This window comes from Trachurus japonicus, chromosome 3 (assembly GCF_045865225.1).
Source record: "Trachurus japonicus isolate A0001 chromosome 3, Traja_1.0".
Classification (NCBI taxonomy): domain Eukaryota; kingdom Metazoa; phylum Chordata; class Actinopteri; order Carangiformes; family Carangidae; genus Trachurus; species Trachurus japonicus.
Window position 1 is genome coordinate 5,972,852 of NC_140909.1, and position 12,218 is coordinate 5,985,069.

The window sequence follows — 12,218 nt, forward strand, 5'->3', positions numbered from 1 at the left end:
CAACAAAGCGGCCGTTGCTTTCTCTCGTGCACTCATCTGTGTTAAATCAAAGGTTTTATGCAAATAAAAGTTCTTACACTTCATCCAAATAAGCAGCTATATCAGGTTGTAAGCTGGACAGCTTTGAAGTCGCTGTGTAAACAAGTGTCAGGCTTCATGCTGAAATGTAAACCTCCCCCAGACATTCACCTGTCATACGCCGGCTTTTTCCCCCTAAGAGACACCTTTTCTAATGAAGTAACATCTCCTGCGGAGGGGTTTAAGTTTTTAATCAGGTGTGTGATTCACCTGCTCTGCTATTTGAGACTACTGTGACCTTAAAGAGCTTAGTGCACCGTCATCGCTTCCCCCAGCAGAGCCTTATATACTGTACATGCAAAGCTTCACGCTGTCAGGTGTGCAAACCAGATAAATGATGTTGGTAAATGCAGCAGTTCCACGTCAGAAACACGTCAGATTTGCAGGTTCTGGTCGAAACATTTTTTAAACCGCTATCTGCAAAATAAGCCTCACGCTCCCTTTTTTTTTTTTTCCCCCATTTCTCCATCTCCTGCTTTGTGAGGAAGTGCATTACTAGGTTTTTTTTTTATTGGCATGGCAGTAAAAGCATTTAAACATTAACTACAATACATCAGAATATATGGGGCCTGTCAGGGTGTATGCTGTGTACGGCTGTGAAGCACATTGCCAGAGCACAGCTGTCTTGTAAGCGCTGGTAGGTTCAGTGCAGCAGAAAGACAAAGCGTCACCCTGCAGTATTTATGAACAAGTTTTAGAGGGGTGGTGCTGAGTGCTCTCCTTTGTACTCGCCAGTCTACATATCCTGGCCTACATAACCTACGTGTGACAACAAGCGGTCGTCTGTTGAGTGCTGTCGGCTCTCTAGGGGGAAGTCTTGTTTTCCTCACACATTGGCACAACGTTGCCCTCGCTTTAATGCACCAAACAATTGATTCATTGGACTACAGGTGCTCAGGAAAAAAAAACAACTCATGTCACTTCACCCAAATCACAAATAAACACTCTTTTTTTTCAGGGGTTAACCATGCACATAGTTTTGGTTGTACTTGCCAAGGTTTTGCGATCTCTGCCAGTTGAGTGTTGTGTTGCCATCCGGATACAATGGAGGTGAATGGGATTCTGTTGTGCACAAAGCATTGAGAATCACATCATAAAAAATAAACAACTGCGTCTTTATTCCAGCTGGTGTAGGCAGCAGAGGCTGTGTCAAGCTGTTTACCAACAATAATATCGTTAAAGGTTAGGTTATTCTGACTTATCACTAAATGTTTTCACGGATTAAACCATTGTAACCTAAAAAGAAAAAAAAAGGATTCTGCTTTCTTATCCCGTGTCCCAGTGACACAGTCTGGGTTATAGCCTAACAGACGGAGTAACGAGATCACAGACCACATGATCCAACACAAACCTCACACTGTATTTAGGTCAACACATTGGAAAAACATAATACTAAATGAGTTTAACCCTTTAAAATATTTGGAAATTCAAAATTTCACCCCTGAACCATTATTAGAGGCTATTAGATGAGTTTTCAATGTTTTTTTCCCCCTGCTGCAAATCAAGGTCAATGAAGTTACCACATATGGTCCTTTACCCTTTCCAAACAGTGTATAAGAAATATTAAAAAAAACACATATTTATTAATACATAAAAAAAGAAAAAGTACTAACTCTGAACTTAAATTCTCAGCTTATAACTTCTTTTGTTTGTCAATAATCTATCAAATATGGTCGCTTGGCCAGTTAAGGGTTAAATGTTTAGCACCAAACAGTAATGACAAATAGAGATGCAATATGTTTTATCATATATGCAAAATAGATTTATAAAAAACACAATACATACATTTTACATGCATATGTCTACTTTTCATATATGATAAAATATGTTGATAAGATATTGACAAGCTCGATGTGTATGTGTGTGACTACAAACCAGAAAGGGATCATATACAAAGATGCATTGCATATATACAGTATTTCTTGGCACATTTTGTATTCATATATTCAGAGTCTCTATATTCTCTGTAGGCTCGGGGCTCTTTTAATGACCCTGCCAGTCGTCATCGGGCATCAGCTTGTGGCACAGCGATCCTGGACGATGCCATCAGGAGTGGATGTGGTCTATATACCACACAGGCCTCACAGTACCACGCCAGATGCAGCTTTGCCACCCGTGGCACCATCTCAACCTTTTGAAATTTAACGGTTCATGTACGTCGGGGCTGAACCATCTGGCCCTGCGATGACTTTTTGCATGTAAAAATGACTTTGCAGGTGATGAAATGGACAAAGGGAAGAAGGGCAGAACATGCATGATGTATCTCTATTTTCCGTCGTCTGTTGATATTTAGTAGTTTGTCTCATTATCTGTTATTTACCACAAGCTAAACAGTTTTCAGAGGTGAGGTGAGGTGTCTCTTACAAGAGGGAGGTTGTATTGTCACCTGATTGTGTATTTTTACACTTTTTCATATCCTTCTAAGAAACTAAAGCATGACATTGAAGTTTTAAATCCTCACACCAACACATCAGATCACCGCTGTTTTGTCAGCGCCTTTCCAAAAATAACTCATGTGACTGTTGTGAAATGACTCAGATGAATATCTCGTCTGATCTTCCACATTGAGATGTAAAGATCACGGGATCCATAGTTATGAACAAGAACCAACACTACACTATTGTCAGGAGACAAAAGCTTTAATCCCCAGTGCTCACCAGTTATGGTGCCGATAGCCTGATCTGTTAAGCAGCCAATCAATAAATGGATAAAATTAATCAATGAGCACTAATGCACGTGCATTTGAGTCATCGGTGCTGAGTCATGCCGCAGAGTTCATGTCCTCCGATGTGCAGCGTGACACTTTATTACAACGTGGCATCGGGCACATTGTGTCACATGAAGAGCAGATCTGAGGCGGCGCTGTCACTGTCCTTCTGCCACTCAACTGACACTTGAAAACAGGGTGTTCAGATGTTCACTGGGCTGTGTTGTTTTTTCCTTTTTTTTTTTAGCTGTAACACTACCCCCAGATGCACAACACGCACATGCAGCTACCACAGACACACAGATACGTGCACACTCATGTCACTGGCTGTGCTAGTCTGGGTGGTCTGGAGGAAGAGGGAGACAAAGGGAGGCAGAGAAAGAGCAGTATATCTGACGGGGGGGGGGGGAACATTAGAAGGGCATCTCTTATGTTTTCCATTAAGGTAACGGAGATGTGATGGCAGGGATGTTGGACCAGATAAGAACAGAAAGAGACATAAATGGAAATGGAGCGCTGTTTTTTTTTCTTTTTTCTTCCAGATAACCTCGGGCTAGCATGATTTCACTCTGAATCCAAATGCTCATCTTGTAGCAGTGCATCAGTGTTACGCTGCCTCCATTTACTTTCCCATATATGTATAATAACATGCTGCACATTCTCATTGAGTATATGTTGTGAGTGCAGCTTTGTGTGGTTACTCCCAGAGTCTTAATTTAAAAATGATTTTGAAATAATCTTATAAATATTTCCTTTGCTTTTATACTATATTTGCCTTGTGTATACATACATGTCCTGTACCTACTTTGATGGACTCTATCTCTATCTCAACAACTCCAAAACGTTTTGGTGGACAAGTTGTGACCTGCACATTCACCACGCTATGAGATAACAACAGAACGTCGTTACGAGACAGAGTTGTTTTAGAGGTAAACGCAGAGACTGCTTGCTGAAAAACTGCCCTAGACGGGACGCATATCAGCGGTTTTGCATGAGTCTCGTAACGTTCTGTTATTATCTCATAGCGTGGTGAATGTGCAGGTCACAACTTGTCCACCAAAACGTTTTGGAGTTGTTGGATTGTGTATTTGATGAGTCTGATGAGGGAAACCAAGAATTAGCCTCCGTAGCAGCTCATGGCTCTGCTCTGCTGTTCTAAAAATAGCTTGCACCGACAATTAAAGATGACGAACCTACTGCTATGACTGTAGGGATTATGGCAATGGGCCAATTTGCCAAAATGTTGAACTATCCCTTAAAGATTCTCCCCCTGTCCACACCGTAACATTACCTGATGAAGGTCTCAGCGACTTAAACGTTGTAACTCTTATTAAATACCAAATGCAAGCGAAGACAGTGTGCGGGAGTTTTCCTCTGTTTGTTGGCCGCACCTGTCTGCCTCTGGAGGTTTTTAGTGTGTGTGGTGACCCCCCCCCTCAAGATGGAGAGAGACAGACAGACAGACAGAGGCCAGAGCCATTGTTTGGCCAAATGAGAATTCCTTAAAGATATTTTCCTTCAGCTGTTTAAGTAAATGTCAGATAACATTCAAACAAATCAAACACCCCAAACCGGGGACTCTTTGTGTTATGTGGCACACGTCTCTGGGGGACTGCCTGTTATTTACACCCTCTTATCCTGTCTAGGTTGGTGCTGTGTGGATGCATCGCATTCTCACTTTGTTGTGGATCAGCTTCAGACTGCTTTAACTGTCAGCCGCAGCCTTTAAATCCCTCAAGGCCCATTCTATTTGCACTAGCCATTAGCCGAGGAACAGACCTCTGTCTGTCGCTCAGCTTATATAGCAACTCTTTGTTTGTTTTTCCCTCGCTGATTCCTATTTGATCGTTCACTCCTCATTGATGTGGACCATGTATTCATTTTTTTTTTCCCCCGCTAGTGGTTCAATGTATAAGTTTGGGATGTAGTCAGGGGTTCAAAGCTCTAAAGGACGGTCTAATCGTATGCAGGCTGCACTGTCAGAGGCTTTAATTGCCTTTGCCAGCCGTGCCTCTGAGTTCAGAGAGGGGCCGACGTCCCTGTGTTCGTACTGGAGATACATAAACTTTGAAAACAAAGGGAGGAAGGCAGAGGCACGGGGCTTTGATCCGACTGAAAGTTGCCAGCTTCTGTTGTTGTACATCATCTATACTGTACCGTAGAAAAGCCTGCGGTCCAGCCAAGGCAGAGGCTTTGAAAAGGTGCCAGCAGACAAATGTCTCACAGGTTTTCACTGTGGCCAATTGACTCTCAAGGTCAAAGTGTAAGTCTTTAGTCGTCAATGTGAAGTATTGTCCTGGTGCAGGCATCTGTACAATAATACACTTCACCGCTGTCAAAAATATCAATGTTCAACTGTTCAGCAGACTGTCTTCCTGCTGAAACCGCCTCTTCAGTTTTTTTTATGTGGAATAAGAAAATATGTTTTTTTTCTGATTATTGAGATCACAAAACATACAGATACTGCTTCCCAACATGGATTTACTCTAACTTCCTGTACTTACCTTGTTTTAAAGGTCAAAAATGGCCCACATCCACTAAGCTCTAAAACAAAGCAGCTTAATTGTATTTTAAACCTAAAATCTATTTTGCATTAAGCAACAACCTGTTATTCATCACTTTTTATGAATGCTTTGAGTTTTCCCTGTTCACACTGCAGAAAGACTCACCACCACTCACCACCACTGTTTCCTTGACCAAATTTGGGGTTATTTTTATTATTATCATCATTCTTATACTTTATGTGTTTGTCTTTGTGATTTACTTTTAAAGCAGATATCAGTGGAATGTTTTTGTTAATATAAGTCCTAAATAGTCCTATTTTCCGTCAGCAATCACTTACATGAAGTATTTCAGCCTAAACACGAGTCTCTCCGTCACTCTGCTCTGCTGTAACCCGGAGAAAATTTCCTTGTGGGATACAAGTGTTATCCAATGAGGAGAGAACGGCATGAAGGGCTGTGTGCAGCCAGGGATGCGCGTGAATGTGGTGACGTAGCACGAGGACCAATTGATGCCTGACAAGGGCGGGGGCTGCTAACTCATGGTGCGTTCAAGGAAACTCGTACTTTGTGTTTTTCCTTCCTGTGAAGTCATACCAGTTCGATCTGGTATGAGTTCACGGGTCGGAAGTTACGAGTGGCCGTACAGGGAACTTTCACAGACAACAGGACGGTAAAAACACGAGCTACGGGTTACCTGGAACGCTACCAAGTCGTAGTTGTGACTTGAAGCTGTAACTTACGGTTTCAAAAGCCTGCCTTGAACACAGCATTAGCCGAAACGGCCGTGCCGATGATATCTGCTTTAAGTTCAAGTTAGTCTTTTTTTCCCCTCTGCTGTTAAATGTGGTGATCGGATCATTTCTGACCCTACGACGACACAAGCTTGTGTTTGTGATGTGTGTTTGGACACAACCTGTCTGAGGACAATGGAGCTAAAGATGAGAAACACTAAACTAAAGTGGCGACACCGAATCACGTAATTGCTTGGAAATGTCATTTGTGTTCTTATTTTAACAAAGAGAGTCAATATGGCAGATAAAGAGCACGAGCTATTAAGGTAAATTTAATTATCTGCCGCACTAATTTATTTTTCCTATCATGAGATTTATCATGCAGCAAAAAGTAATTGGTGAGGGGGTGAACACGCCTGTCTGAGTGTGTGTGTGTGTGTGTGTGTGTGTGTGTGTGTGTTTGCATGTTTCATCATGTGTTTAGATTGAACTCAGAACTGTTTATTCTGTTTACTGAGTTGCACTGACCTCACACTGGATAATGAGTCTAGAAGGATTTAAATAAGAGATTTTATCATGCTCGGATTTCTACCTCCTGTTTTCAGCCTTCAGTTCTTCAAGCTTCTGTTTAAATATAGAGAAGGAGTCAAACTCAGGAGCAGCTCAGGAAATATGCCAAAGAACACTGTCAAAATGACATTGTGGAAAAACTCAGTTAATGATGGCAGAGCTAATTGATATTAGAGCGAGGGATCAATGCAGCCAAAGAGGAGAGCAGCTTCAGGAGTAAGACGTTCGTCCCCAAGGTCATATTCTGTTACTGGGATATTGACCTTCCTGTTCCCCTCTGACATTCTGTCCAAATCACATCCTGTTGTTATCACCGTGCAGCCGTTTAGACTTCTGTCTTCTTCTCTTTCAGCCAGAACATCCTCTCTCTGTGTGTGTGTGTGTGTGTGTGTGTGTGAGATGGCCTCGGTGGCAACTTGTCAAAATCTAACAATAAAATCACTTGAGCAGTGACTGTCAAAGTAACTGATCCGAGCATATTACACTTGGCAACGTTACAAAATATGATGCAATAATATTGATGTTGATTGTGGTTTCTGGTGCCGTGGATGACTAATATGAGCAGTACTGTAATATGTGACCTTGATGGAGCGGCGCATTTCTGAAGAGACGGTATCCAATTTGAGTTAAAACACCAAGAGTGAAAAATGACAACAGACTAGAGACAGAATCGGTGGATAAATCTGGTTAAAAGTCCAAGTGACATTTAGTGAAAGGTCCTTTTAGCTCTTGAGTGTCTTACACACCAGACATTGGATATTTATGAATTGATTCAGCAGTGTCAGTCAGTCCTGCACTTTGCCAGGGGCACTAATCCATGTGATGGAATTCATATGTCTACTTCATATTAAGTTTCCCGTGTTGCTTATTGACCTTTTCATCTAGCATTTTCCCTTCACTGATGGTAGCTGGGCCTTTTCACAGAAACTGTCTGGAGCCATTATTCCGCTGCTTTCCATTCAGCTCCGGGTGAGAAACACTCGAACACTTAACGCTGCTGCTTCTCTCCGAGTGGAGGTGACTGTGGAAGGAAGGAGGGAGGGAAGGAGGGAGAGAGCGACTGAATGTGAAAGAGGTGCCGGGTGCAAACAGCCACGCTGCCGCCAAGTTTCCTGAATGTAAGAAACATTTGTTAATTGCTCCGTCTGTGTGTGTGTCTTCATTCACACTGGATCTATTTTTTGAGAAAGAAAAGAAAAACTGTTTCTCAGGTTTCTGGTTCCTATTGACCTGGGGCCAGAGTGATATTTACAGATTTTTAATTAAACAGTTTGTGAGATTACAGGACGAGGTGGGGGGGGGGAGATGCCCAGCAGGGGTGATATACTCATTATTAGCATTGTAAGTGTCACAGCATGTTGTTTATCACATACTGTATGTATAGCATTAGCAACTAATATACAGCACATGCAGTGTGAAAAAAACTTCACCAAAGCACGAAGATACGGAAGCGTATTGCATTCACTTGAGTCATTTATTTTTTGGTTTATTTTTCAGCGTAATCATTTCTGTTTTTCTGACTATTTTTTTTCTGTTTTTCGGGGTAATTTTTTTCTGACTTAAATCCCCAGTATGTAACTTATTTGGCTTTTTATTAGCAAAAATCAAATATGTCTTTCATAAATACGTATTTCACTGAAGTGGAATCACACCCGCATACAAATGAAAGCTTTCTGGTTCCTTAGAATGAGTTGTTACAAGTCGTTACAAATACAGAAGTGGGCGACGCACCGAACCGAGGCGGCCATGTTGCATCGCCATTTTTTACGTTGAGTGGCAGCGTGACCGTAGGTAACCACAGAAACTCAGCGGAGCTATGGGCTCGGCCTGTTAAAACTGTCACCACTGTGTAGTGTGAGGAAGGACGGAGGCACTGATGTTGCATTCAGGTGCAGTCAGGCAGACGGCCGTCGGCAAACCAACCGGATGTCATTTTACTCCACGAGAGAAAGACGGTAAAACGTGGGTCAGGTAAACAATACCACATCACCATGACAACATATTGTCGGACCACTTGTTTACATAGACGCTTGTTTATCCTGTTACATGCAGCGTCTGTTGTCTGTCTGATGTCTGCCCGATTTCACGTGAATGCAACATCAAGAATACGTTCCGAATATGCAACCGCACCGCTAGATGGGGGGAATTCCTACACATTATACCTTAACGAGATTTCAAAATCCCGCGAGAAGCTTCCACCTGCAAATAACGTTTAACCGCTGCAGTCAAAGCTCCACTTCATCACGGATCAATGACATCTTAGATCCACGAGATACACTGATAGGGATTTTTATTCAAACTCCACTTTGGTACAGGTTTCACCATTGCTATATTCTCATGACTGATGGCTCGAACACAAGCATCAATAAACTTTTCCCAGGGCATTTATGTTTGAAATCAGTCCTTACGTTACTTGCAGGTGAGCTTCTCATGGGATTTTGAAATCTCATTAAGACAGAAAAAAATTACCACGACAAACAGATTACTCAAGTGAATGCAATACGCTTCCATACGAAGTCACATTTTCATGGAAAAACAAAAACCTTCATCACCGTGTGATTGATCATTGTATTGTGTCATACATTGTTATTTGAGCGTGATGAATCGTGTGTGTGCATAACTTCCTCCTCTGTTTGCTGAGCAGTGATTCTTCCAGCCTAAAACACCCACTCAGGTGTCACCGTGGCCACAGATACACCGATTTTGAGTGTTTTTTTCATCAGTGTCAGTGGCTTCAAATCAAAGTGGTCACGCATCGCTGAGTCTCCCTGATGTGAGACGTACATTCAAATTTACACCCTCAGTGTTTCTCATGTCTCATTTATACAACCACACACACACACACACTGGCCTTTTCTCTCTCACACACACAGACACAGATTTCAATTTGCGCCTCCTACTTGAGCTCCACCACAAATGAAAGGAGGACCCTTGTCCTTTAACAACACAATATGATGAATACCTCCCCTTCTTCATGTTGAAAAGACCTCCTCTCCATTTGCCTTTTCAGCTGAGCTCGCTGCAGAGCTGCACTTGATTAAATCCTGTTAGCACAGATATGTGAATCAAGGACCTGGATTAAAATGCAGAACAAAGATTTATTTTTCTATCTCCACCTCAGTTTGATAATTTCACATTGAGTTTCCCAATTTGTTGCATGTATCTGTTATTAAATGTGATAACATATTATTGCATTGCCAGGTTCTTATTATGCCTTTGCTGTGTGTTTGCTGCAGACTGTAAATAAAGGTGACAGATTTCAGAGGAGGATTTCCAGCAGGGTGTCGCCATCTTGTCGCCACCTGACTCCGCCGCTGAACTCCTGGTATGTTTACATTTTATATTTGTAGCAGCTCTTTGCACAAGACTACGACTGAGTGTGATTGACATGTACAAGAGGACAGGCTGTTATTTGCTTGAAGGTGCGTTGTCAGAAAACTCTTATACCACTGGGCCAAATGAGACGGTGCTGAACGAAGCTGCAGCGGTCCAAGAAATGGTGTTTTTTTTCTTCTTTTTTTTTAAGAGAGAGTAACTCTGGTATCTTTTTAATTAATATCTGCCTTGAGGCAACTCGTTAGATACAAACAGAAAAAAAAGCCTTGTGCATACCAATAGTCTGCAAATCCAGTGCAGGGTAAAACACTCCCTCTGTGGTCAAAATGAAAATTAATTTGATCTTATTCCTCTTCAAATAATGAATAATTCTACCAATAATTTATCCTGATGTGTCTGAATGAGTCTCTTTTTGGCATGGAATATGGATACTCTATTAAAATCCCAGTTGTATTTTTTTTTTTTTTTAATCCAGGTATTAAGATGGATCTGGAGATCAATCTTAATGAACTACAGACATGAGTCATCCATCAAATGAGTTATATTTTGACTTTATATATATATATAAAGTTTTCTAAAGTTTAATCTCTTCTCAGCTCCAACAGTGGATTATGTGGAGACACAGTGCAGTTACTGATAGTCCTGAGTGAGCATTAAGAAAAAAAAAAAGTGCAGTCTGGGAAATGACTAACTTTAATCCTTAGACAGCAGTATGGCTGATTGATGCGTGAAGTCACCAAGGCACGCAGCCATATGTACTTCTACAATTAAACAGTGATGATGGAATAGTTTCCTGAGATAAACGTAATGGTGTATCATTAGTTTCCATGCTCTGTCATTCTGTATCGGGGAAGAAAAAAAAACTGTGTAAAAAAGGGGACATTAAAAAGCCATTTCAAAGCAAAGCGCTAATACTTTAAGTAACAGTCAGCTCTTTAAAGTTTGGGGAACTATTCCTCATGAAGAACCAAAACAATGTGAGGGAGGTCACATCTGCTGCTATCAGTTTACGTTCCACCAACAAATAGCCGTAAATTAGGAATTCAACAACCCAGATCTGGACTGAGCGAGCAGGAAGCAAACAGAATATCTGTCTAACCACAGGCCGCTGCTGAAGAGACTTCAAATTGGCCCGTGAATGCGATTCTAGCTGAAGGCTGGAGTGCTACATCTTATCTGAGGAAAATTAGTATACATAATTTCAAGCACCAATTTATTTGCCTGTGAGCCATTAGAGGGGGGAGAAGAAGAAAAAAAAACCCAGAGCATGAACAGTGATCCTTTGTGTGGTGGAAATATGAACTAATGTGATGAAGAATCCTTTTTGCCTGAAGCAAGAAAATCTGAAGTCAGGGTGTGTGTGTGTGTGTGCTTGAGTTTGAGGTGCATGCATATGTGTATTTAACACTGGGGAGGGCAATTGAAAAAAAGCCCATTTCTATCTTTTTCCCCCCCAAAGTAAGCTGGCACAGGGAAAGTAAACAATACAATCCTATTTGACAAGGCAAAAATTGGCTGTGCAGATGCTGGAGAGGACACAAAATACCGGGTGTGCAGGGTTATCTCCTGGGATATGAGAAATCAAATCAAATCCATGACTGGCTTATTCCTCAACCAACTCAACAAAAAAAAAGGACAAGAGCAAACGTTATTAGTAATTGTTTTTTTTGTTTTTTTTATTATTATTATTTTATCTTTTCATCTTTTTTCAGATAGATCACAATGAACACAGCCTTTAGACAATAGCAGTTGAAATAATCCATACAAATGAATGTCCCTGGTCTTTTTCACCAGTTGCCCGTTGTAGCGTGGAGCCCTATGTTATCAGTGTGGGCTGGAGGGAGGGGGGCAGGGGTGGGAGGTGGGAGGTGGGGTGGGGCAACACTGACAAAACATTGGGTGCTTGTTTTAACTAACCAAAATGCCATGTTGTCTCAATATGTGTGTGTGTGTGTGTGTGTGTGTGTGTGAAGCAGTGCTGCCCTACAAAGGCAAAGTGCAGTATCTGCATTTTTTCAATTTTTTTTTTTTTTTTTGACCAATCAAAAGTGGCCGGAATGGCATATTCTCTTCAATCTGGTAGAATTTGATATTGGTACTGCTAAAATTTCCAGAGTTATTGGACTTCTTATTTTGCTGTCCATCCAAAAAAGCACTACGAAACCAAGGCAAAGTGCAGTATCTGCAAAGAGTACTCCTACATCCTATAATTTACTCTATAATTCCATTGGAGTAAAACCAAGACAAAGTGCCTTACAGTATCTGCAGCTAATACCAAGCCAAAGTGCAGTA